Below are 27099 nucleotides of genomic sequence, written 5' to 3' on the forward strand. Positions count from 1 at the left end.
TCCACCACATTATGGTGGATTAAAGAATAGCTTAATCTATTATGTACAGCTGTGTGTGGTCAAAAGAGTATACTTCATGACTTCTAATATTATTTGCCCCAACACATGTGTCTGGCACTTAACACTTTGGGTGGAATATTTGGAAACAGGTATTTATTTTTTTAGTCCACAAAATGTAAACAAGGAGACATGTACAATTACAGAATTTGACTTATTGGAAATGGGTTTTTGCTGAACAAAAGTAAGTAAACATGCATTAGGGATCATATTTTTCAAAAATGGATTACAGAGTTTCAGTGTATTTTGAAAATGATGGGTTTGTGTGAATTTTTATAACTGGTGCAGTTATCATGTTTTGAAATATACACTCCTTGACAGCTCTCTCCGTGCCTGTTGGGTGTTTCCATAACCTGACCACCTTTTCTGACTACCTTTTCTGACTACCTTTTCTGACCATCTTTTTTGACCTTCTTATTTGACATTATTTTGATGTTTGCTTCATTTTTATTATCTTTACACTTTGCACAATAATGTTGTACCATTCTGGATGTTAAGTGACATAAAATTGAAATTATTAAGTGAAATTTGTTTTGTTTTTCCATACTTCCATGGTTTTTCACAGGGCAGTTAACTTCTCAGTTTAGAGAGGAGACAGTTATCATTTCAGGTGCTGATGGGTCAATAATCAATAAAGTAAACACAATTACCACTTCACAAGGTCATATTCATGATATTTGTCAAACATGCCCTGATATATTATTAGCCTTGGGTGCAGCATGTATGTGGATATGGGTTTAAGGGTATACGAGGTATTGTTGGTCGAAGCAGATTTACATTATCTGAATCATGTGAATCAATATATTATTGAAAAATAACACTTTGGTGTTTTGCAGAAGTTCATTTAATATACAAATCATACACTTGGGAAAACTTGCTTAAGGGCGTACTACACCCATATATTGGTTTGATTGGTCTAAAAAAATATTTTTTCATTTATAGCTAGGCGATATATGCACGGATCATGTGAAATAATAAAAATTATGAAAAAAACTTTGTAAAAGTGTCCTGTTTCACCTTTTTGTCGTAAAGTTGACTGGTTGATAAGGACGCTTATTTTTTAGCGATATTCCTGTAATACGTCTATCAGGCGGTGATGGAAGCGATAACGCCAATTTTGAGGTCGCCATTGGATTAACACATAATCATGAAATCTTCACAAACAATTCTAAATTTGTTATGTGGTGTCAAAGCAAAATTATTTTACTCTAAAACCGTCGGGGTACGACAATGTACCACACTGCAAGTATGTTAATTTTCCATTTGTAATTGCTAACCGTGTATTTTGAATGGGGCTGTCAGCCTGTATCTTCGCCAGCCTCGTACGTCACGTGTTGCGCTTCCTATGCCACCTGCGTCTATGTCAATCTCTATAGGGATGGGCGATACCAGCTTTTGGTACCAATTGTCGATCTAGACATGGAAATAGTATTTCCATGATCTAGAGCAGTCAGGGGGTGGGGCCGAATTTTTAGAAAAAAATAAAATAAAATGAAAATAAAATGGCCGCGGAGCGCGCTTGGGCGACGCAGGGGGTTGTCTAAGGGGATGTTCCCCCCTCAGAAAAGAAGCTTGTGCAAAATGAAGATCTAATTGAAGCGATTTGGTGGACAATTTTGGCACTATTAGGCCTAATAGTGTAAAATTTTAGTTGAAAAAGCCGCAAATTTGTAAAATTAATGACGGTCCATGAAACCTTCCGTGGACAAGTTTTCCCTATAAATTGTGTTAACATAGGAAATTTGCAAATGTCGAAAGAAGAGCGAAAATGGTCATATGTTTATCCACTACGCTGTCTGAGGACGGATGTTCCCTCCTGTTTGAAAAATTTGCAAAATGATCAGGGATGCAAATTGTGCGGCAGCGGGGAGCACTGCTCCTAGGAAATGAGAGTTAAAATTAAGGAAATAATGCCATGGGAAGAAAAAAGAAAGAGAGGAAAAGGAGGAAGAAAAGAAAAGAGTAGAGGAAGGGGGAAAGAGGAAAGAAAAAGAAGAGGAGTGAGGTACAACTTAGGGGAGGGCTGTGAGGCAGTGAAGCTACTGAATGGAAAGAGGAAATCTTTAAAGACACTGGTTGTGCCAATTTGGAGGAATTCACAATATTGTTCAAGACATAAGAGCAAAAAAGAGGACGGTGTTGGTGTTAGAATATGGAAATGGGATATGAGGAAATTTACAATAATCATCACCATAGGCCTATAGGAGGTATTCAATATAATTTAACAGGAAAAAAAGAAGTTGGATGAAGACAGGTGGAAACAGGGCACATAGCTTAGGAAATTTACAGAGGCGGCAATCATATCTGAGGAAATTTATAGAGAGGCAGCAATGAGGATTTTATGGGAACAAAAGTTATGAAGGAATTCAGTGTATCAATACTAATATTGACAGAATTTAAAAAGAAGAACCATGAAGCACTGAACAAGTTGTACTCCCTCTGACAAAAAAATGAAAGAAGAAATGGGGGGTGGTAAAGGAAAATAAAAGGGAAAGGAGCCTAAAACTATAGTGTAACATAGCATTTTTTTTTGTTCGCTACGCGCACATTTTTCTCATATAAAGTCTTTTTGGAAACTTGAAGACTTTAACATTGAGTCGTTCTAAAAATACACAATATGTATAACATTCCCATCTTTTGAAATATAGAATAAAGCTATTTATGCATGGTATGATTGAGGAAATTTTGAGTCTAAAAACCTTGCTCCTGAGGAAGAAATCACAATTTGCACCCCTGGTCCAATTCAAGCCATTTATTTGGTGCATCATTTTTACACTATTCAAATCAATTGCTTATAAAAAAAGGGCCCGAACTCAATTTGCAAAATTCGAGATTCGTAAACATGGTAAAAGCCGTGCATAAATCGATGAAGTCGGCAGGAATAATGACTTTGGTGGCAAAATGTGACGGACCCTGCATATCGGCGGGGCCGCAGTAATTTTCACATGCTTTAGGATGCGGACCCGCCTTCAAGCCCAATGCCTAAAATAATCGCAGGCCATTATTATAGGACCTACTTCAAATCGACCCGACTGTGCGGGTTTTTATTAAGCATGGGCCTACTCAATTACGTGAAATTTTAACCTTCCTTTTCTCTTCTCCTTTTCTCCCTTTTCTCTTCTCCTCCCCCTTTCTCTTCTCTTCTCTTCTCGCCTTTCCTCTTTTTTTTGGGGGGGGGGGGGTAGCGGGTCAGTCGGCGTTCCCCCCTAAAATCTGCGCCTGAAATGAGTAGGATGTGTTTGTTCAGGGGATGCGGGGTACGTGTGGCTGTAGGCCTACCACATTAATGAACTAAACTTACTCTTTGTGGGATTACGAATCGTAAACACAAACAACACAGGTGATAATAAAACCAGTAGCAAACATCACTTTAATCAACTAGATGCAACAAGCTTATACAACTTTCTTTTTAAAGCCTTGTAGGCCTATACGATCGTTTCAAATTTTTAGATGTTTCTTTTTTTCTTCCAAAATGATAAAATAGGCCTAGTTAAAGGCCCATTCAGTGATTTTCTTATCCGGACGATAGTAAAAATCATCAAAATTCAGATTTTTGTACCTTTGTCATTGTCATAGATGTGCTAAACATAGCCTGCGAGTGGTTCAGCCGAAAGACATTTTACGTTACGAATCTGTAATTTAGATACTGACAGTATCGTGTATTTGAATGTGGCTTCAACTTCGTCAGTACTGCTGGGTTGTTTTTTTTCGTTTTTTGCCAAATTTGTCATTTCAAAAATACCAAAAGACAATTTGAATGCCTTCGTATATCCGCCATTTTGGATTGTTGCCATTTTTTTGCATTTTTAAACCAAAGACCAATTTTTTCTTCATTTTTTAAAGTCCCCAATTAATCTCTATGCAATTACCTATCATGTGAGACATGTTATGGCTTGGCTTCGATTTAGTTTTCTTCTTCTGACAATTTTAACTTTACGGCCACCATCTTGGATTTTGAGCTGAATTTGCATACATTTTCAAGTTTTACTGGATTTTTAAGCCGAAGGCGATTTTTTTCTTCAAATTTGGCAGTCGCCAAGTAATCCTTTTACAATTATCGTCCATATAGTACATGCAAATTGGTTGGCTTCGACTTGGTTATCTTTTTTTTGAACTTTTTGAACAAGTGATCGCGGTCTATGTAGGCCTACATCAACCCCTGTGATCCTACAAACAATTTTAATTTTTTTACACTTGCGCTGGGATCACTGAATGGGTCTTTAATATGCAATCATTATGAAAGTTCCCAATACATTTGGAAGCGAAAAACATTGGAAATTTGCAAAAAAAAACCAGCATCATAAACTTCACCTCTATCACTCGAAATATCACGCCATCAGGCATGGTATGCCGATGAGTGTATATCCCATACACAATCCCATTCATTCATTCATTCATTCATTCATTCATTCATTCATTCATTCATTCATATTTATTCGGCAAAATCGACAAGAACAATAAATATAATCAATCACAAATTATCACAAATTTAGCATATATGAAATACATGCATGGATACAAGCAAAGACACCAAAAAGCCGAAATGCTAGGATAACCCATAAAGTCTAGCTGCAAATGGGGGGACAATCCATTGGAATTAAATCACTATACCACAAACAATTTATTCGCTACCTGAAGTTGCTAATAGAGAATGACAGATTAGAATATTTGCTTATATTTGTTTTCAATTTTCAAATATTTTTGTTTTCAATACGTTTCATAATAGTACATTTTATTTTTGCTATCTGTCAAAAGTAGCCGATTCCAATTACGATACCACTGGTATCGTAATTGTAGCAAGTACCGCCCAACACCGAAATGAAAATTCAGTTAAAATGGCGACGTTTATTTATGGAAATATCATACACTGGCAGCGGTTGTTTCAAGTGAAAATGGAGTGGATTGAGGTGTCCGATGTAAGTACAAATGGTGGCATATTAATTATACTCCAACATACACTGGTTATGTTCCCATTTTAGTTGATTTTTTGCAATAAGTTGCGAGAAATTAACTAATTGTCCCAAACACATACTTGCCGTACATCGTTTCACGTTATATTCAATGTTCGTGTTTTACTTAGTCTGACGGCCCTAAAAATCATTTAATACTTAAAACCAAGACATTGACTGTTCTTTAATTTCAACCTTATCAAACCTGAAACAAATATGCTGCCTTGCGAACACAAATTTTGCATATCATTGTCAACTGGAAGGGGGAAAAATAAGTTTAATTTCATTGATAACATGAAATTGATGCATATTAATGTTTTCAAAGCTGTGCATAATTAATTAATTTCCCCCAAAAAATAAATTTTATAGTTTTAGCGTCTGTCATAAATGCTTAACATGTGTGTGTAATTTGATTTACGATAGCAATTCTGAAATTCTCAAGAAACTCGATTTCATGAATGCATGCCTATGTACCACTTCCGGGCTTCTACCTTTAAAAGCATGTAAGCTACATTGATACCGATGTCACCAATAGAACGAGAAGATTTGCCCCTTCATTTTGCATACCACTTTGACCAATTTTTTTTTCTGATTTCTTCACAAAATGCAAAAAACCCGCAAAAAAATCCAATGGGTGTAGTACCCCCTTAATTTATTGTTAATGAGTTATGTACGTTTTACAAAAGTGTTGTTGTTTCAGCCCTCTCTACAACATAAGTTAAGAACCACAGGACCTAATACAAAAGTATATCTGTGATATTTGAATTATTCTACAAGCTCGCTATAAGCCCAATCGCCATAACTTTCAGTTTTTGGGACACTTTGAACTCTGACATATCTGGAAAATTGCTGTAATCATTAATTTATTATTGTAATAATGTTATCATTATAAATAATAAAATAATTAATTTATACAATAATCAAATTTTTGGGTTTGTTTTTATTCTAGTAACACGTTTTAAATTATATTTTGTACGCTCAAAACCCCAATTTTTCTGATTTTTTCCGATAGGTCAGAGGACAAAGTGTCCCAAAACTGCAAAATGTGTCCCACAATGCATTGCAAACTTCCAATGCCGTTTGGGCTTATTGAGCAATGCAATTTTTGCTAAAGCTCACTACCATTTGCAAGGTGCTGTGAACTACTTTGTTTTCTGCTGCTTAGACCAACAATACATCGTATACCCTTAATTGTCCATCAGACAGACAAAGTCTGAACAGGGAAGTGCTGAGGGTAACACTAGGAGCACTTGTTCGAATGAAGTCAGGAAAATTGGATGTGTGTGCAAAATTTTATTTTATTTGTTTTAAATAATTTAATTTACCATGAAAGTGTTGTAGTTTTTAAGTTTAAAGTTTTTATTTGGAAATTGCTTTTACATCAATGGCACTCGATCCGATGGTGCATCCAAGACATTAAATATACAAACAAAACTGTATTAAACAAAACAAAATAAAAGGATACTCGACAAGCAAAAGGTACAAATAAATAATCTAAAGTGAGAAAGAAATAACAACCATGTACCCTTAAAAATGTTGTTTATCTATTAACAAGTCCCAGAGAAAAGTTGCAAATTATCACCCAGCAGGACTGTCTATGATTATGGTGTAAAACACTAGGATCCAAAACATTCTCATCTATTAGTGCACAGTTCTTTAACTCCGATACATTTGTACATTCATTGAATGACCTTTGAAAATTGGGGTACAAAAACCTCATACTCTACAACTTGAGGTCAAATTTTGCACTATGATTGTTTAGTTAATTTATTGGACTATGGCATTGGGATAAGGCCATCAAATATCACAGGGCTCACTGTAAAAGCTGGTCAGAAAAGGTAGTCAGAAAAGGTAGTCAGAAAAGGTGGTCAGGTTATGGAAACACCCGTGCCTGTTTTATACCATGTACCCATACGTACACTAGGGAATGCTGGACGGTTCGCACCCTTTCAATTTCGGACCCGTGCACTTTCGCCCCCTTTCTATTTCGCACCCGTGCACTTTCGCCCCCTTTTTTTATACCGCGGGTATTGTGCTGCTGTCCAGAGGATGATTTAAGGAAGCCCCAACATGCACTGTAAAAGTGTTATCACTAGTGTTTCAACTGCCACTTTACTTTTCAAATCCCATTGAACTCTGTGCAAAAGATGTTGTTTTAGAATTGCCCGTGTGTCATTATTACTTGGTCGATTTCAGATCTAAAGTGATGTATGCATGAAGGATAATTCACGCCTTCTGTAGGTAACATAAAATGTGAAATCGACCAACTTTTAGAAGGTGTTTTTATTGTAAATATATCTGTCCAAATTCAAATTTAACCATGCACGTGTGTATGCAGTGGGCGGGCAGTGGTGTCATGTTCACTCACACAGCTGTGCTAACCGCAAGACTTGCTGGGAAGTGCTTAAATCATCCTCTGGCTGCTGTCATGCTGTTGATTGATGCACGATCGATTGCTTGTACTCCCGGCAATGCGGCGTAGTATGTTTATAGGGCCTAGTACTGGGCCGTCGGGCATGCACTTATGAAGTCATGATAAACCCGGGAAGGAAGGAAAGAAAGGATATTTTAAAACAAAATAGAGGAACGATTTTTTTTCTCAGAATATATTACAGGCCAGATATTTTAGCAGCAGGCTTACCCAAAATAATGAAATAATTAGAATTCCTGTTTCCACACTAGGTATGGGTACATGAGACCAGGTATACTCTAATACTGTTCTCCCGACTGTTCTGGGTGTGCATCTTCAGTAAACGCAAGATTTCACTTCCAAATGCAATAAGCTCCCTCAGCATGTTCAGTATCAATTTTAGACAACACCTACTTCTAACATGTCTTAGTCGTTTGTCTTGTGGTCCACAAAATCGTTTGGGGGCCGACGGCATTCGCAGACACAACACTCGGTCTCGGAATAGACTGAATCCTCCAGTCCTATCAACATCTACGCACGGTCATCGGGTTGTGCTGATGCTGAATAAGGCAACGTGAAGGATTGTGGGTAATATAAAGACGCCGCAATTCTGGGCCTGGAAGGATTCAGGCTAGTCTCGGAACGTGAAGGAATTTCCCAACTGGGCGCCGCCATAGTTCAGTTCAGTTCAGTTAGGATATCCCGCCTTTAAAGAGGCGCACCACCAAAACGTCTTCTTGGGCAATTCCTCCTTTCTGTAGGAGCACCTCCGAGTTCACACATTAAAACATACAACATTTTGCAATAATGTGTTGGGGAGGAGGGTTGGGGTGTCCATGTGTGTGAGTGGTGAAACCAAGTTCAGGAAATGAGGCTCTGCGAAACAGTGGCAGCGCCACGGGGGCATGATGGGAAAATGCCCCCCTCCCCAAGTCAGGACTCTTGTCCCCTTTTATCCCCCGTAAAAACTCAAAATTACGAAAATTTCCACTTTTTGCGGCAATTTTGCGCAAAACTGATTTGTTGATCCCCCCACCACAAAAAAAATCACTTTTCCCCACTAAATGCCCCCGAATTTTTTTTTCCGGTGCTGCCGCTGCGAAACAAAATACCCGGTATTCTAACATAATGCTATGTAAGAGTTGACAAAATATTTTGAAATTTTACAATAACGTACATTTTGACAACATTATTTTTACAAAATACTGAACATTGTGTGTGTTTCATCTAAAACGTTTTATAAACGTTTGTCGTTTGACAGTTATATGTTAGGGGGCCTATCAAACGTTTTAAATAACAGCAAAATTTGGATATAAGCCTATCATTAGATTTATAAAGTTGACGTCGAGTTCGAGGACTGTTAAATGTCAAAATTATCAAATTTTAATAATTTGCCAACAAATTTATATTATATCGCGAATTTCAAAACAATCAAAAATTCAAAATTATATAATTTGATATCAGAAGGACATTCCTCGTATTCAGAATGCAATGTGTCTGATGTGCTCTCATGTCCCACAAACTGTGCAAACGTTGCTATTTTGAGCAGCCTTGTGTACATTATGAATTTGTCTTTGAGAACAGGTGTGTTTCCCGATTTATGGAAAGAAGCTATTATTAAAAAGTAGTTCCTCTTCACAAAGGTGGTGATGTGTCAATTAACAACTTCAGGCCAATTGTCATCCTTCCTGTTGTGAGCAAAATCATTGAAAAGGCTGTTCATAAACATTTGTATGATTATTTAAGTGAAAACAAGCTGATTAATGAAAATCAGTCAGGTTTTAGGCCTTTTCATTCTACTGAAACATGTTTGTTAAATATGGTTAATGATTGGACTAATAGTATAAATTCTGGTAAAATAATTGGTGTTTCGTTTATAGATTTGCGCAAAGCATTCGACACCGTCAATCACGACATATTGCTCAGTAAACTTAAAAATTTGGGTGCTTCTGCCACTGCACATGAGTGGTTCAGTTCATATTTATCGTGCCGCACCCAGAGAGTGTGTTTTAAAGATACTATGTCAAACTCACGCCCTGTTTCAACAGGTGTCCCCCAGGGCAGTATATTACTAGGTCCATTGTTTTTCCTTATATTTATCAACAGTATGAACAAAGTAATTTACCATGGTCAAATATCTATGTATGCTGACGACACAACACTCTCCGTCAGTGGTAAAGACCCCCAAGATATATCTGCTAAATTGTCTTCTGATCTTGATTCAATAATGAATTGGTTGAATGTTAATAAATTGTTTTTGAACACTGATAAGACAAATGTTATGTTGATTGGAACTGCGAGTAAGTTAAGGAATGTTAATGAGAAAGATTTTTCTGTATTTGTTAATGGTAAACAACTGGAAAGAGTAAGAAAGGCAAAATGCCTAGGTGTTGTTGTTGATGATCAGTTAAAATGGCATGATCAAGTTAATAGTATTATTCAAAAGGTTTTCTGTAAGATTGGGCTATTAAGACGTCTGAAACCTTTCCTTGAAATTGATACATTAAATGTTATTTTTAAATCGTTTGTTCAGCCTATATTAACTATTGCAATATCTCATGGTATGGTCGTTTTAAAGATGACAGTTCCAAACTTAATGTTCTTCATAAACGCTGTGCAAGAGTGATTTTGAGCGTGAACAACTTAACTTCATCTGATTTCATGTTTAGAATTCTTGGTTGGGAACGGCTTCACACTCGTAATGATTATTTTAAAGCACTAATGGCTCTGAATGGTTTATAAATCTCTTAATGGCCTGGCGCCACATTACCTTGCAAAAATGTTTAACCATGTATGTACAACTCACAATGTTAACACACGACAGGCTGCTGCTGGTCAGTTGGCTTTGCCACCTTCAATTCATGGATATGACTTAAAATGTTTTAAATCATCGTTCAGTTACAGTGGTGTAAAATTATGGAACAACATTGAAAATGATATTAGAAACTCAATAAATGTGCAAACTTTTAAACGGTATTACAAAAATGTATATTTTCACCAGTTTTAATTAAATAGTGTATAATGTAAATAACATCTTGAAATATATATGTTACTGAGTTATTATGTGTTTTATATGATGTTTTTATGGATCAATGTTCATTTAATAATGGCATGTGAGTTTTAATAATTATTGCAAACTGTACAAATGTATTTGAGATTTATATTCTTTTAATGTATCTTTTAATAATGTCTTGAGTTGTAAATTGTATAATTATATTCTTTGTAATTCTCTATAATTATATTCCTTTTATGTATTTTGCAGGGCCCCGTGTTAGACCAGCTTCGGCTGAATCGGGCTACCCTGGTAAACATGTTGTAAATAAATAAATAAATAAATAAATAAGAACCCAATTGAAACCCAATGGGGTTCTTTGCATTGTAGAACCAAAAAAGTTCTGTAGCCAAGAAAAAGGTTCTTTGTAGAACCTTAAGCTTGAAGAACCTTTAAGGAATCTTAAAGAAAGAACCCTCAAAGGTTTTAATTGGGATTCCAGGTAAAAACCACATGTGCCTGCTCACGGTCAAAAATTTTTTATTGCATGAGGCGAAGGGGCTTTGGTAGTAGGTTACAATAAAAATTCCTTTAAAAAAGGAATGTGGCGCCCAATGTGAGCTGGACGGGATATGGTGAATTCCATGGTGATTAGATTTGGTATTATAATGATTTTTTTAGGGAAGAGTAGAAGATGATCAAATATGAGAGAAATGCTTCATGGAATGAAGCTTTCGTGTCAATGTGCGATTATGTGGGGTCGGAGTTCTGTTTTGGGAGCCTATTGTAGTGAGGATATTGCTTTGGATATTGAATATTGTTGAATTTCGTTATGCAGGGCCTAGGGTATATGATGGATAACTAGAAGACACAAATAAGTAAGCTTCCCCCTAGTCATCTATACACTCATTCTTGTCACACGACGAATTTCGACAAAGTCATGTAAACGTAATTTCGTTTTTCACCCGAGCTCCGTCCAGAAACAATCCTGAAATGTTGAAAACTTGGGGTCGGCGCACTCATGCCAGTTTATCCTAAGGTATACTCTGTGTCTTTTGTAGCCAACCATGTGGCTAAGAGAGGCTAGGAAATACTTAAACTAATACAAAACAATCATACCCTCCTTTAATATCAAACAATACCAAGAAATTGACAGGCCTGTTAAATCAAGGGTAAGATCGATCGTTATTCTTCATGAAACGGGCACAGCCCATTTTTATGTTATTAATTCTGCTAAAAATTAATTAATAAATAACAAAATTACGTCATAGAACTCTATTTTAAACAGACAAAATAGCCAGTGGGGTTTCTTTCACTTAACCTTGCTAGGAACCCTTCCCAGCAGTTAGGCATTTAATGAATATTATTTTTGCAAATACACTTCTGACCTTCAACACAGTCATGTCTTCCGAATTTATTCCTTTCTCTGCTGACCAGAACTGATTTTCGTTAATTAATGTTTTTTATCAAAGATACTGAGCTTCTAATATCTTTGGTCACAATCAGTTAGCAGTCGATTCAAGCACATAAAGTCATAAACCAATTAGTGATTTCATGATTGGTCAGTGGTTGTGTTGGTCAACTATAATTAATTGGTGTTGGTTTAAGGATTAGGTGCACCGCGTGCAATCACTATGGACCACAATGGCCTCATCCAGTGGCATATTATCAATAACCTCAATTAAACAATCATAGTGCAAAATTTGACCTTAAGTTGCAAAGTATGAGTTTTTGTACTCACATTTTCAAAGGTCATTCAATGAATACACACATGTATTGGGGTTAAAGAACTGTGCCCTGATAGATGAGCATGTTGTAGATTCTTCACACTGTAAACAACTAGTTCATGTGCAAACATGTTCAAAACATATACATAATTAGAATGGTCAAATGTCACCGTCTATCGGGTTCTAAGAGGCGGTAAACTGGTTTAAACCATACAAAGGTCACGGGTTATTTGGTGTTTTTATAAGTCCATTAATTTTGTATTTTAAACAAAGAATATACACATATCATTTTATCCCGCGCATATAAGAAATCAATAATAAAATAAAATCCTAGCATATTGTGGTTTTATTTCTGAGCTGGGCATAATTTTAGCAAAACAATTAAGGAGTAAATCTAGCAAGAGTGAAATTAGAAGCTATTCACAAAGTACATGCCTATATGTGGCCCCTCCGTAGAGGGCGCCACAAAAAGTCACATCAAAAATTCCTCCGGAGCTTGTTGCCATAGCAACGGCAGATTTTATGATTTTAGCGGGTTTTGCTTATTTTGGGGTGAAAATAAGAGAAAATAGACACTTTTCTGAACTGCTCTTGACTTAAAATTTGAGGTAAAATTAAAAAAGCAACCTTATCACCATAAAGTACCATCTTTGCACTTTTCACAGGTGTAAAAAATATTTCAATAATATTTCCCCATGTGCAATTTTAGGGATGGGCAACATTGACATTTTAGCGCTTTTGAAAAAATGACATTTTTACCCTATCTTTGAAGTCAAAAAACTAATTTTGCTTGAGCACCCAGAATTATTTTCTCTTTGGTGGTACTTGAGCAGACATTGCCCCTTTCAAATCTGGTAAAAAAAACTCTGGGGCTATTTGTCCTGTAAAGCCAGTGTTGCCAGAAAGTTTGCCAACTTTCAAAAAAATGCATTTTTCGAAATAATGCATTTTCTACATATTTTCTCATATAACTTTTTATACGACCAACTTAATTGAAATATTGACCCTTTGCGTACAAGATTTGACACACAACTGCTTCCGGAAGCAACACTTAGAGGCTGCAGAAGAGTCGTGTTCTAAAAAAACCGGTATTGCCAGAAAATCCGACTTTTTAAATCTATAGATATTTCCAATAAGCGCATTTACTACAGGCTCTAGGGAGGAGTTCGTGTACATGACTCTTTTACATGAGCATTTTCATGTTATATAAATTATGTTATGTTATATAAAGACCTTCAAAAATTTTGAGTAAGAAAATCAGATCAATTACTAATTTACTAATAAAGCCATGACCATGCATGTTACCAAGAAACTGGTTGATGAAGACACATTTATCATGTGACTAATCAATGTCATACGAAGTATACCATGAAATCCATTCTAGAAATAATATCAAAACGGAATCCTAATACTCAAGACCACAAAGCATCTCAGTAGAACAACATAGGTGTTACAAAACCCAGTTATCCGACATCCGCCTAGAACAGTTTAATTGTCTCTAGACATTGCTAGAATGGATTTTAGGCTATTATTTCTGATAACATTGATTAGTCACATGATAAAATAAATATGTCTCGATCAACTAGCATTGGCCTCTTGGTAACATGGTCATTATGTATTTCACCGACTCTCGCATTCTTTTACCATTGCTGGTACTTGTAACATTGCTGGTGCTTAGTGTTAACACCAGTTACCCAAAAAAAACCCTGTATTTGGACATAGACCCTATAAACTCATATCTAGGGTCTATGGTGTGGACCGCGCAGCTCCGAAAAATACATAATACGAAAGTAGAGTTCTGAAAGACTCCTGATTTGTATAATTTCAGCTGTAAAAGACCCTAAATTGGTCATTCCTTACATTATCTAGGTTATTCCAGACGATTTTCAACCAGAAAGTTAAGAAAGACCCTTGATTCTAACCGTTTGCAGGTCCGAAAGGCCCCCTTTTACCGGTTCGCCGCCAGCTCCCAAAGACCCATCATCTCCAAATTCCAGTGGAGCATACCGACCCCGGTAGGGGGTAATTTATCTCATCAAGCGAAACATCGTGGGAAGTGGGATTGCTTTATTAGCCAGAATCCATCCTTGCAAAGAGATTTTAGGTACTAGCACTCAGAAGTTAGGAAAATTGACTCTGCTACATACCAGCTACGTTACGAAAGTTGAATAGGCTACAGCTATGTTGAGAAAAGTTAACTGGGCTATAGCTATATTAAGATAGTTAACTACACTGCAAATGTTCCCGAACATGTGACGCCTCTCAGACGCGTCCGAGGTGTTCATAATTGTCTCTTTAGAACACTAGTGTATTTGAAAATATGATAAGCCTTGCACATTAGTGTTCTTTTAGTATAATGTCGAACACATAGTATTGATCAGACGTGTCACAAGTGTTCTGAATGATTATATTGAATACTGGTGTTCAAAAATGGAACGCATGAGCAGATAGAGGCGTTGGAGAGCTGCGACGTGTCAGCGAGAAATACACGGTGCTCCTTTGAAGGAGGGATATAAGTAACAACAACAACAACAATGGCCGATGCAACGTGGAAACGCTTCCGGGATAACAAACTGTCTTTTCCAAGACAAATGGGATGATAGTGAGAGCAAATTCGGAGGATTTAGAGAAGAATGAAATTCAGGGCAACTTTGGGAGCGACTCGGAGCCCGTATATCTGTTGACAGCGATGAACAAGCATAGGAGAGACACAAGAGGGTACTATGGCCGAGCGATTTTAATCGCATTAAAATGCGTTGCGCTGTCAGCCGGGAGATACGATCGGCGAGGGTTCGAGCCTTGGGCTTGCCTTAGGTGAAAACTCTCTGATTTCATCGGAATTCTTCGGAACACCGCCATTATCTTGTTTATACTACCATGCATTTGTTTATTGTCGAGAAATAAGATTTTGAAAATGTATAAATAAAGGTTGAACACCAGCATTCTGAAAATCAATGTTTGAACACGTGTCATGTGTTAAAAAACCGTTACATTTCTTTTATGTGTCCGAGGTGTTCATATATAGTAATTTTGAACACCAGAGTTTAAAGGATTAGAACATGTTACACTAGTGTTCTGAGGTAATAACACCCGTGTTCTCTACATTAACACTAGTGTTCTCTAATAAGTTGAACACGTGTCATGTGTTAAAAAACCGTTACATTAATGAACGTGTTCCATGTGTTCTGGCCAATTTACAGTGTAGGGGAGACCGGGGCAAGTCCGCCCTCGGGGCAAGTCCGCCCACCCCATGTTTCTGATCTCTTGACTGCTGGAAAAGTACAATGATGATGTAATTAGCTGGCACACGTCATAGCTAAGTACCCAAGAAAACAAGACAGTCCGACACATCTCGCCACAGAAATGATCGTCAAAAAACGTTTTTGAGTCAAGGAAGTTTACATTTTTAAAATTAGTAATATTGTAATAATCTCAAGACCTTGCAGAGACGGTTTTCGTTCTTATATTTATTTGCAAGGTGAACGTTTTCCTCAACATATTATGCAATTAAAAGATCGACATATTGTGTTTAGTAGGCATAACACGAGGTAAAGAAAAAAGTACCGTTGGGGCAAGTCCGCCCTGTATGTGAAGGGGCAAGTCCGCCCTGTGTTTTCCCCAGACGAACTCCCGGGGCGGAGTCGCCCCATCGGCGTAGTATGCAAAATATTGATAATAATACCTTTAAAAAAGGTAAAACTACATGCAAGCGTATCAGCATTACTCATACCACCGTTTATGCCCTAAAACCATAAATGCCACAGTTGTAAATAAAGGTCTTGCTCATTTTGGACCGCTACATTTATTAGCTTACATTATACCCCTCCAATAAATTTAGTAGACTCTTTGGAAGAGAGTGAGTGCCTAATATACCATTTACTAAACGTTTGCATTAAATTTATAATTGTTATGCAATATTATAACCTTTTCTTTTTATCAGGGCGAACTTACCCCACCATAGGGGCGGACTTGCCCCAGCACGGGGCATGTCCGCCCTGTCATCGTGATTTTTATTTTCCCTTCTCCTGCCGTTACTGAAAGCTCAATGTCCTAATACAAATGTGGTAGTATTTAGCTACAGTATACAGCTTAAAAATGTAAAAACTATAGCCTTCTAACATGAGAATTGCCCTCTCTAGGCGAGATTGAAGAAAATAGGGCGGACACGCCCCGGTCTCCCCTATATGCTACAGCTATAAATAGGAACGTTGACTAGACTACAACTACTAAAGTTCACTATGCTACAGCTTTGTACTCTCCAAATAAGTAATCATGTCATCACACTGCTTATTCCATTTGGCTCACGAATCGGAAATATGAATTCTATTTATATTTAATTATTACTAGGACAGTTAACTGGAAAAATCCTAATTTGGCGGCCATTTTTGATTCCATCTTGAATTGCAGAGATTCAAATGAAACAAATTGTGTGCATATTTATTTCTTTTAGTTATAAAAATTAACTCCATTGAAAATACTTTATTATTATATCAATCTCATGTTGCTCTAGTGTATTTCAATGGAAATATGCTATTCTGGCGGCCATTTTGGACGCCATTTTGAATTTTGGACGACGAATGAAACAAAATGGGCACATATTTATTTCCGTTGATTAGAAACATCAATTGCATCGATATTTTTTCATCATTAGATCATTTGCATGTTGCTATAGTGTGTTTTCATGGAAACCCCTATTTGGCGGCCATTTTGGACGCCATCTTTAATTGCACTTGATCTGATCTTCTTACCCAAACTTTTTTGAAGGTCTTTGCATATATAACATGAAAATGCAAGGTAAATTTCTGAAAGAGTCATGTACACAAACTCCCCCCTAGAGCCTGTAGTATGCGCTTATTGGAAATATAGATTTAAAAAGTCAGATTTTCTGGCAATACCGGTTTTTGCAGAACACGACTCTTCTGTAGCCTTTCAGTTTTGCTTCCGGAAGTAGTTGTGTGTCAAATCTTGTACGCAAAGGGTCAATATTTCAATTAAGTTGGCCGTATACAGGGCCGTATAAAAAGTTATATGAGTAAATATGTAGAAAATGCATTATTTCGAAAAATGCATTTTTTGAAAATTGGCAAACTTTCTGGCAACACTGGCTTTACAGGACAAATAGCCCCAGAGTTTTTTCACCAGATTTGGAAGGGGCAATGTCTGCTCAAGTACCACCAAAGAGAAAATAATTCTGAGTGCTCAAGCAAAATTAGATTTTTGACTTCAAAGACAGGGTAAAAATGTCATTTTTTCAAAAGTGCTAAATTGTCAATGTTGCCCATCCCTAAAATGGCACATGGGGAAATATTATTGAAATATTTTTTGCACCTGGGAAAAGTGCAAAGATGGTACTTTATGGTAATAAGGTTGCTTTTTTGATGTGACCTCAAATTTTAAGTCAAGAGCAATTCAGAAAAGTGTATATTTTCTCTTATTTTCACCCCAAAATAAGCAAAAACCACTAAAATCATAAAATCTGCCGTTGCTATGGCAACAAGCTCCGGAGGAATTTTTGATGTGACTTTTTGTAACCTACTACCAAAGCGCTTTCGCCTCATGCAATAAAAATGTTTTGACCGTGAGCAGACACATGTGGTTTTTACCTGGAATCCCAATTAAGTAGAACAGAAAAAAAATGTTCTTTATCCAAGGAAATGATTTTTTAGTACCAAAAAGGGTTAACACTATGTTTTACTTTTCTTAACTTTGTAATGAGTCCCTAAATGAATGAATTCGAATGTCCCCAGGCCTATTTAAATCTTTAAGGTTCTTTATAGAACTTTTTAAGGTTCTTTTTAGAACCTTATTACTGCTTAGGGTTCTGCATACAGGACAAAAAAAGGTTCTAAGTTGAACCTTTTTTCTGAGAGTGTACTGCTGATAGTAAGCTACTTCATCCACTATCTACTGCTGATAACACACTACTTCATCAGCTTTCTACTGCTGATAGTATATACATGTAGCTACTGCATCCACTATCTACTGTTGATAGCATACCGGTACTACTTCATCAGCTATCTACTGCTGATAACACACTACTTCATCAGCTATAAGTAAGTATTTTATTTTAGTTTTTGAAGTTGGGTACATTTCGTTTTAGATCACCTTGTATATTATGATTTAATACACGTGTCAAGTTTATGATCCTGCCAGAGAGCTCCAGAGTAATGAACCATGAAAAATACAAAACATGAACTTCATAAAAGTTCATGCAATTGTTCTACGTCAACGTAGTAACCTTGAAAATATAAGGTAGACATTACATGTAACACATGAATACTGCCAACTTGTGATACTTGATTTATTCAATAATTAACGTTAGGAAACCCACAACTGAATTACGCATGCGCGAAAAGGAGAGAGAGAGATCTGATTGGTTAGTCCTGGCTTACAGATTCCCCTCTATTTCTGGTTCTGGGAAATTAATGGTAGTTTGGCAAATAACTCAAAACTAGCAAACTTGGATACTATGAAAATCATTTAATAAAGAGAGATTCGCATCATAAGCTGTTAATACATTTTATTAAGAGCTGTTAAAAGTATTCTTTTCATTTCAAACAAGTAGTGATCTATCCTGTATTATAATTTTATTGTTACTTAAAGGAGGATGAACTGGATGGTCCGACTAACAACCTCATTCATTATCCTTTTCGCTATCGAAAGTGAGCTTTGGGTATCAGAAGAAGCTCAAATATTTTGCTCTCATATCAATTCAGAGAGAGCGTGGCGCAATGGTCAGGGTACTTGCCTTTAGTGCATGAGGTCCCGGGTTCAATTCCCGGCGGTGGCGATTTGCTGGGATATTGACTTGGAAAAAAAAGTCTGAAATTAATTGGCAACTTCTGTAGATTAAATTCAGACTTCCGCTCTCCCCATGGTTCACTTAGAATTGGGTAAATGAATCATGAAAGTACCCGTCCTTCGGAGGGGACGTAAAGCCGTCGGTCCCGTGTGCAGAGAGCCATTACACACCTGTACATGTAATTCGCAGCCAGTTTCGAAAAGAGTAGGGTATTAACCCCTGACTGTTCCCAATCCGTCCCGGTGTTTAAATGAATAAGCTTTCTTGGGTTATCCAGGGTTGTCAAATCCCGAACAAATCAAATCAAATCAAACTGGATTGAAATAAAAGCATGAAACTTCATAGGTTGGAAGTGGGAGTCCAGTTTACTCGTCAACCAAAGTGAAAAAAAAGTAATAAAATCGGACCATCCTCTTTAAAGGCTCTAAAAATGGCCAGCGACTGTCAAAGCAGCATATTTCTTCTTGGTTACCCCCCCCCCCCCGCATATCAGAACTAAATATCTTCACAAAAATCCTACTATTTGGGGCAAAAAATGCAAAATTTTCTGATCACCCCGTAAAATGTCACGTCTCCCCTCCCTCTCCAGGTCCGTTCCCAAATATATAACACCTGGTGCCGTGTCTGGCAGTGGCAGATCTAAAGCAGTCAGGGGGGCACCTTTGTTTCCAATGGACATTATATTGTGAAATGTCATTGTACAAGGAATACATAAAAAAAAAATTCCACATAGCCCCCGAATGAAAAGTATTTAATTATCTTTGTAATTACTCAAAAAGCATTTGGTGTGAATTTTACATCCGAACTAGAGGCTATTAATTTTTGTTTTACATGTAAAGCCTATGGGGGTGACGATTAGAAATGGACGGCAATATTGAAAAACCCTCATTTTGGGCCATTTTAGACACTAAAATGCCCATAAAAAAAGAATAGCCTCTAGTTCGGATGTAAAATTCACACACAAATTAATGCTACCTGAGTGAGTACAAACATAATTAAATACATTTCATTCGGGGGCTATATCAAAAACAAAAAATGTCCTATACCCTAATGGTTATGGAACAAAGGTGGGGGGGGTTAATTTGAGAAAAAATCAGAAAATGTTTAAAAAAATGACCATCGCATCGCGCTTGGGCGACGCAGGAGTGTGTGGGAGGGGGATGTGGCCCCCTAATTTAGGCCATTTGGTGAACCATTTTGACACTTTTATTGTGTAAAATGTTAATTTAAAGCAGTATTAATTTCGTGATCCTATATAACATCTTCTTTCTGTGACATTTTTCAGTAGATATTCACGAAAAAAAAAAAATTCCCAAAATTGCAGTTGATTCCGATTTTGCGTTTGCGAGTTATGCATGATTATGTGTATTACACTGCTCCATAGACCACTGTGTGTAATTTCGTTCTGGTATACCAGAACGAAATTCAATTTTGACGATATTTTTGCTAAACGAATTAACCTGCAAGAAATTGTTGGTACATAAACATTCTGTAGCCAGAGGTTTCCAGTGGTATAAAAATCTCAACTTTTTTTTGAAAAAAGTAGGGGGATGAGGCTTTGGATCGTGAAATGCCCTTTTAACAGAGCCACAAATTTGTAAAATTGAAGCCAATCGTGGACCAGTTTTTTTCCATTCTGTCCACGAATAGCAATCGGAGTGGTCATGGTGGTTGGGATGGGTCATGCTTTGGTGTGGCCTACAAGATCGCCAGACCTCACACTACTTGATTTCTTCCTTTGGGGCACAATCCAAAGTGATGACTACTTCCAAGATCGTCGCAAACATATTACTTCTGCATTCGCTAAGTATCCGGCGCACAAGGTTGGTACGCACTGTAATTGATAGAATGAGGACCAGGGCTAAAACCTGTGTTCGCCAAAGGAGGCTATACCAGGTAAAGGGCAGAGCCCTGTTTTATCCCAAGAAAGAATAATGGATTATGTTGTAAATTAAAAGAAAGCAAGAAACAACAAAGTAAGAAAGTAAGAAATATAATAAAACAAAAGGCATTACTAACCAAAAAATAAGTAATTGCAAGAATGGCAAAAGAAGTCCCATCCCACAACCACAATTTAATGACACTTAACAAAATCTATTGCCCATATAATAAGCCCATCGGTAAGGCTCATTCCCTAAATAAAGTTATTTTTTTATAAAGTTATCGTTCAGGAATGGTTGATATTCATGCATGGTACATTCCTTTTCAATCTTTGAAGTAGCCAAAACTCCTCCGTGGACAGTGTGAAAATGGGTACATTTCTTTAAAAGAGCATATCTTCATAGGTTTGAGCCGATTGGAATATCTGTGCTATGGAGCTATTGTCCTCATTTGGTTATCATTTTGCCGGGCGAGTTTTGGTCATAACTTGGTCAAATTTTATCTGATTCGAAAAATTTAAAAAGTGTAATGATTCTGTTGTCATTATCTTTCATTTGACACTAACTTTGTGTCTGTAGGGGGTTGCAAACTTTTTCACATGAAAACCCTAGTTGTAGCTGTAGACTTCTATTTTATATAGCACCAGCATGAGCTTGCAACAAAACAATATTCACACAAAATAGCACAAACTTTACCCCAAATTACCTTCAAGTTTGAGTATAATTATTTAATATAGTTTGGTATTGCAGGATGGTGGACAGTTAAGAATTATTATCACCAGCTAATTGTAGTCATTAGGCCTTGTGAAGTGAATATGAAAGATTTTACATGTAGCTGAAGTTTGCTCCGAAACAAACTTGTACGCCCCCAGGTGTCTACCATTTTCTACACTTCATATAATCAATGATCCTTATTGAAATTGCTGGAAAAACCCTGGATAATTACCCATGATCCATTGCAAGTACTACAGTGCAGCCATGACCATATCCATGAGCTAAGGTTTGGTCTCATAGCCAGCATGATATCGCTGCTCGCTGGGCCGTACTTTGCCGCCCACCTGTTCATAATGCATTGTGAAAATCACTCATCACATACTGCAGTAGACACGTAGCCCATGTGCTAATTAAAATTGAAAGTGGCACATGCAATGGGTTCTGGGATACCTAGCAAAAGCTAGTCAAAAACTGCATACCACATTGTATAGACTTTTTCCATGTACCAATAGTATCCCAATATGCACAATTCCAGAGCTAACTTAAACAAGTTGAATCAAACAGTTGTACATGGCTCATTGTGTCTAAAATGTCAGCAAATGTTAGTGGTAACTTTTCTGTACAGACAAAAAAGAAAAAGAGTATAAAATAAATTATTCGGGGGAAGTTTTGTGGACCCTTTGGCAAGTTAAAAGGCAGGGGTTGTAGCACACATTTTTGGGGCACCTTGTTGATAATGATGTACAGGTAGAAGCAGAGGTATCTATTCTGCCATTATTCACTGATGATGTTTTGGGAAGATTTTGGAGAATTTATAAAATAAAATAAAAATACTTCGCAGCATTTGAAGTACTAATAGAAAGATTGACTCATGGCAAGTCATTTTGGGGAAAATTGTAGTGGACTTTCATTTAAATTCTTTATCCAGAAGAAGGCCCTTGTGTGGAGAGAGAATGGTAGTGAACAGGTTAATATTTGGGTGGGAGTACAAAATTAGGAAGAATCTAGGGTAGGCGAAAAATTACAGCTTTCTAGAATTATTATTCTATTGTGCAAAGAAGTTGGTGAACCATAAAATCAACTGCACACTCCACATTAAAGGCAAATTCACAGATTTTGTGAGAGTGGTCGGCTGAATTTTGTTATTTTGACTTCATGATATGGTACATTCAAAATTTAGTATAAAATTGCAACAATATGTTTAAAATGAAAATTGCAACAATATGTTTATAGGCAGCAAGTTTTTGAAAATTATCAGATCTGATATGTTTTTCTTCAGCTCGTAATAATTATACTCAAACTTGAAGGTAATTTGGGGTAAAGTTTGTGCTATTTTGTGTGAATATTGTTTTGTTGCAAGCTCATGCTGGTGCTATATAAAATAGAAGTCTACAGCTACAACCCCAATAAACTGGTATGATTTTGATTGCACTAAATGACAATTATGGTCTGTATGACATGTCAAAATGATTTTTCAGCAAATTGAACTTTTAATGTGTAAGCTATGCATACTATAATCAGCTCGTAATTTAGGCTAGAATTATTTGGGTTTTGTTACTGCGCGAGCCAATAAACAGTGATGCAATACGCATGGCACAGTTTGTGCAGGTGCTGCACCCAGCAGTGTGTATGCCATCAATCCACAATGTTATGAGTCCCACCTAGTGCGAGCTGATCAGAGTATAGGATCAGTATAAACAATATTTGTGTAAACATTTGTGTAAACTACAAATCTGTGAATGTCCCTTTAATGGTTTACGTGACTGATGTGATTTCTTTAATGGCAGCGTTATGCATATTGCACATTAACTGAATACGTTTTGATATGGTGATGTATGCTTCTAAAAAGAAAGAAACAATTGATGTCTTTTCCTAGATTTTGAACTTGTTTATAACTTGGATATAATTTTATGAGTAAGCTAATAAAGTGCAACATTGCCCATTTATGATGCCAGTCCTGATGTAGGCCTACCAAATGCACAGTGGAATGATCAGCTCTTGTGCCATTGATTTGAGGGCACTCTAGCTGTTTTATTTTTCAAAAAGAATGTTATGAAGAAAACAGTTTTTAGTCAAATTCAGTACATGTCGCAGGGTCAACTTTTGTAAAATTGTTGTCGCAAAACATTCCTGTGGATTGTTTTGGAAATGGCCTTATTAAATAGGAAATATCAATTTAAATTATAATGTGAACTCTGGACTACTGTGGACTCTGGGCTATTCCCATCATTTTAATTCACTGTAGATTTTGGCATATCCCCATCCTTATTTTGCTGTAGACTCTGGGCTACCCCTTCATTTTAATTTGGTGCACCAAAAATTATATACCTTACACCAATTCATTTTAATTCACTGTATACTCTGGGCTACTCCATCATTTTAATTCACTGTAGGCCTTTAGCTACCCTTTCATTTTAATTCGTTGTAGACTCTGGCTATACCCTTTAAGTTAAGTTAGCTTGAAATTCCCCTGGACAAGGAACTCACTGCTAATTTGTCTCATTGTAACCCGTACGAAACTCGGGGAGCTGATTCTGGTTGCGATGGTTATTTGTGGAATGTCTAGGGTGTGCGCTCTTGAAGCAGCAAAGTCCCTGAATTGTTGTTTAATGGTTTGTGGAATGATGTGGGGCCGTAGTGGTCAGCGACAACCTGTAAAGTGTGCTGAGGCTTGTGGATCAACGTCTAGACGTTGTGCCTGTGCGTAGCGCACTATAAATCACTGCGCTTATTATTATTTCCATTTTTAATTATATGTAGACTCTGGGCTAACCCTAGTGGCAGCACCAAGAGGAGGCAAAAGACCCCATCAGTACTCTTGCCCCCCCTGTAAAAACTCGAAATTATGATTGATGATTTTGACCCATCCCCCCCCCCGCCCCGATGTCCCCCCGAAAAAAATTCCTGGTGCCGCCACTGGCTACCCCCATCATTGTGGGCTACCCCGTAGAATAGAATAGAATAGAATGTGAAAGCATAATATGGCATTGAATTTAACCTGGTATAAAGTTCATATTCTGAGATAGTGTAAGGTATATAATTTTTTGGTGCACTTACATTTTAAATGTTGATGTATGTGATCCTTGCAAACTTGAACTTGGATTTATGCCAAATTTAGTAATTGTCTGTGGGTCATTGGTGCCAACCTAATACCAAGAGAGAGACACCATACCTCATTGATTTTTCTTTTAGTTTGTGTATTGATAGAAATCAATGAGAAATGAAAACCTGACAATTGGAGCCTACACTCCATTTCATTTTTTGCACAGCAACAATTATGTAAAATTTAGGGGGGTCAGCATGAAAGAGTGTTGCTAATCTTCGAGTATCGAGTTTCGAGTTCGAGTATCGAGTTTCGAGTTGAAATTTTCGAGTATCGAGTTGAAATTTTCGAGTATCGAGTTGAAATTTTCGAGTATCGAGTTGAAATTTTCGAGTATCGAGTTGAAATTTTCGAGTATCGAGTTGAAATTTTCGAGTATCGAGTTGCAATTTTCGAGTATCGAGTTGCAATTTTCGAGTATCGAGTTGAAATTTTCGAGTATCGAGTTGAAATTTTCGAGTATCGAGTTGAAATTTTCGAGTATCGAGTTGCAATTTTCGAGTATCGAGTTGAAATTTTCGAGTATCGAGTTGAAATTTTCGAGTATCGAGTTGCAATTTTCGAGTATCGAGTTGAAATTTTCGAGTATCGAGTTGAAATTTTCGAGTATCGAGTTGAAATCTTCGAGTATCGAGTTCAATTTTCGAGTATCGAGTTGCAATTTTAATTTTCAATCTGCTTTTGAAGTAGGCTATAGGATGTCCCTCTCCGACATGAAGAGAAAGCACACATTAATGTTTAACCCTTCTCTATCCAATTTGTTATTACGTTCTCCACGGAATTCGTAAAAGCCCCGGTAAAAGCACACTAGTTGTTCATAAAAAGGGGTAGGCCTACTAGTGGATAGGTATTAACCTCGGGGTATTACCCTCCCGAGTAGGCCTACATTGATACCAGAATGACTAAAATTAGACTAGGGTTAACTTATATATATCCCGGGATATATACACGTTACCATTATATTAAGCGCTCGTGAATAAAAAAAAAAAAGGAAAATCTGCATCAGAAAATTCAAACTAGAAAATCGTTCATTTTAGCATACTTCAAGTTTCAAACTCGAAAACCTGCAAAATGAGCCTACTTCGAGTTTTATACTCGAAAATCTGTAAAATGTTTAATTTTAGAGTTTCATTTATACCTATTATAATGAAAAGCAAACTACTTCACATCATGTTAGATTAACCCTACTCTAACGCAGGGGGTGCATGGTACCGTGGTATCCAACTCCCCTTACGGATGACTTTAACGTAACCCTAAAACGCTTTTATTTAGTTTTAGCACCCTCTACTTTTTATATAGCTCGAAAATCGTTCATTTTGGCATACGTCGAGTTTCAAACTCGAAAACCTTTAACATGAGCCTACTTCGAGTTTTAAATTCGAGAATCTGCAAAATTTTAAATGTTCGAGTTTCATTCATACCTCATAATGTAAGGTAAACTAAATTTACTTCAGATCATTAGATTAACCATATAGTCCAACGAAGGGGTGGTATCGTGGTATCCAGCCAACACGGGATCCAACACCCCAACAGATAAGTTTACCGTAACCCAAAACGCTTTTATTTAAGCTTTAGCACACATTTCTTTTGTGCATGCGCATGTGCGAAAAAAGTTTAACTCGAACTTCGTTCATTTGAGCGCATTTCGAGTAACAAACTCGAAAACCTGCAAAAAGAGCGTACTTCGAGTTAGAAACTCGAAAACCTACAAAATGATCAATATTCGAGTGAAATCCATATTTACTATATATGAAAGGCAAAATACTTCTGATCAATCTAGATTAACCTTTGGCCTAATAATATGTGTTTACCACTTTGATTAAGGGCCGCATGTGCGACAAATGCATCATTTGCAACAGAAAAGTTTAACTCGAACTTCGTTCATTTGAGCGCATTTCGAGTAACAAACTCGAAAACCTGCAAAAGAGCGTACTTCGAGTTAGAAACTCGAAAACCTACAAAATGATCAATATTCGAGTGAAATCCATATTTACTATATATGAAAGGCAAAATACTTCTGATCAATCTAGATTAACCTTTGGCCTAATAATATGTGTTTACCACTTTGATTAAGGGCCGCATGTGCGACACATGCATCATTTGCAACAGAAAAGTTTAACTCGAACTTCGTTCATTTGAGCGCATTTCGAGTAGCAAACTCGAAAACCTGCAAAATGAGCGTACTTCGAGTTCAAAACTCCAAAACCTACAAAATAACCAATATTCGAGTGAAATCCATATTTACTGTATATGAAAGGCAAAATACTTCAGATCAATCTAGATTAACCTTTGGCCTAATAATATGTGTTTACCACTTTGATTAACGCGGCTGTGTACTCTAGACATTGTTTCTTTCATGAAATTGAGTTTTTTGATACGTTTGTACTTTGTTATGTTTTTTAGAATACAAGGAATGAAAATCCAGATTTGTAAACTCCAACTGCAATATTTTAAGGATTTTATTT

Source organism: Amphiura filiformis, chromosome 19 (assembly GCF_039555335.1).
Source record: "Amphiura filiformis chromosome 19, Afil_fr2py, whole genome shotgun sequence".
In the NCBI taxonomy this organism is placed as follows: Eukaryota; Metazoa; Echinodermata; class Ophiuroidea; order Amphilepidida; family Amphiuridae; genus Amphiura; species Amphiura filiformis.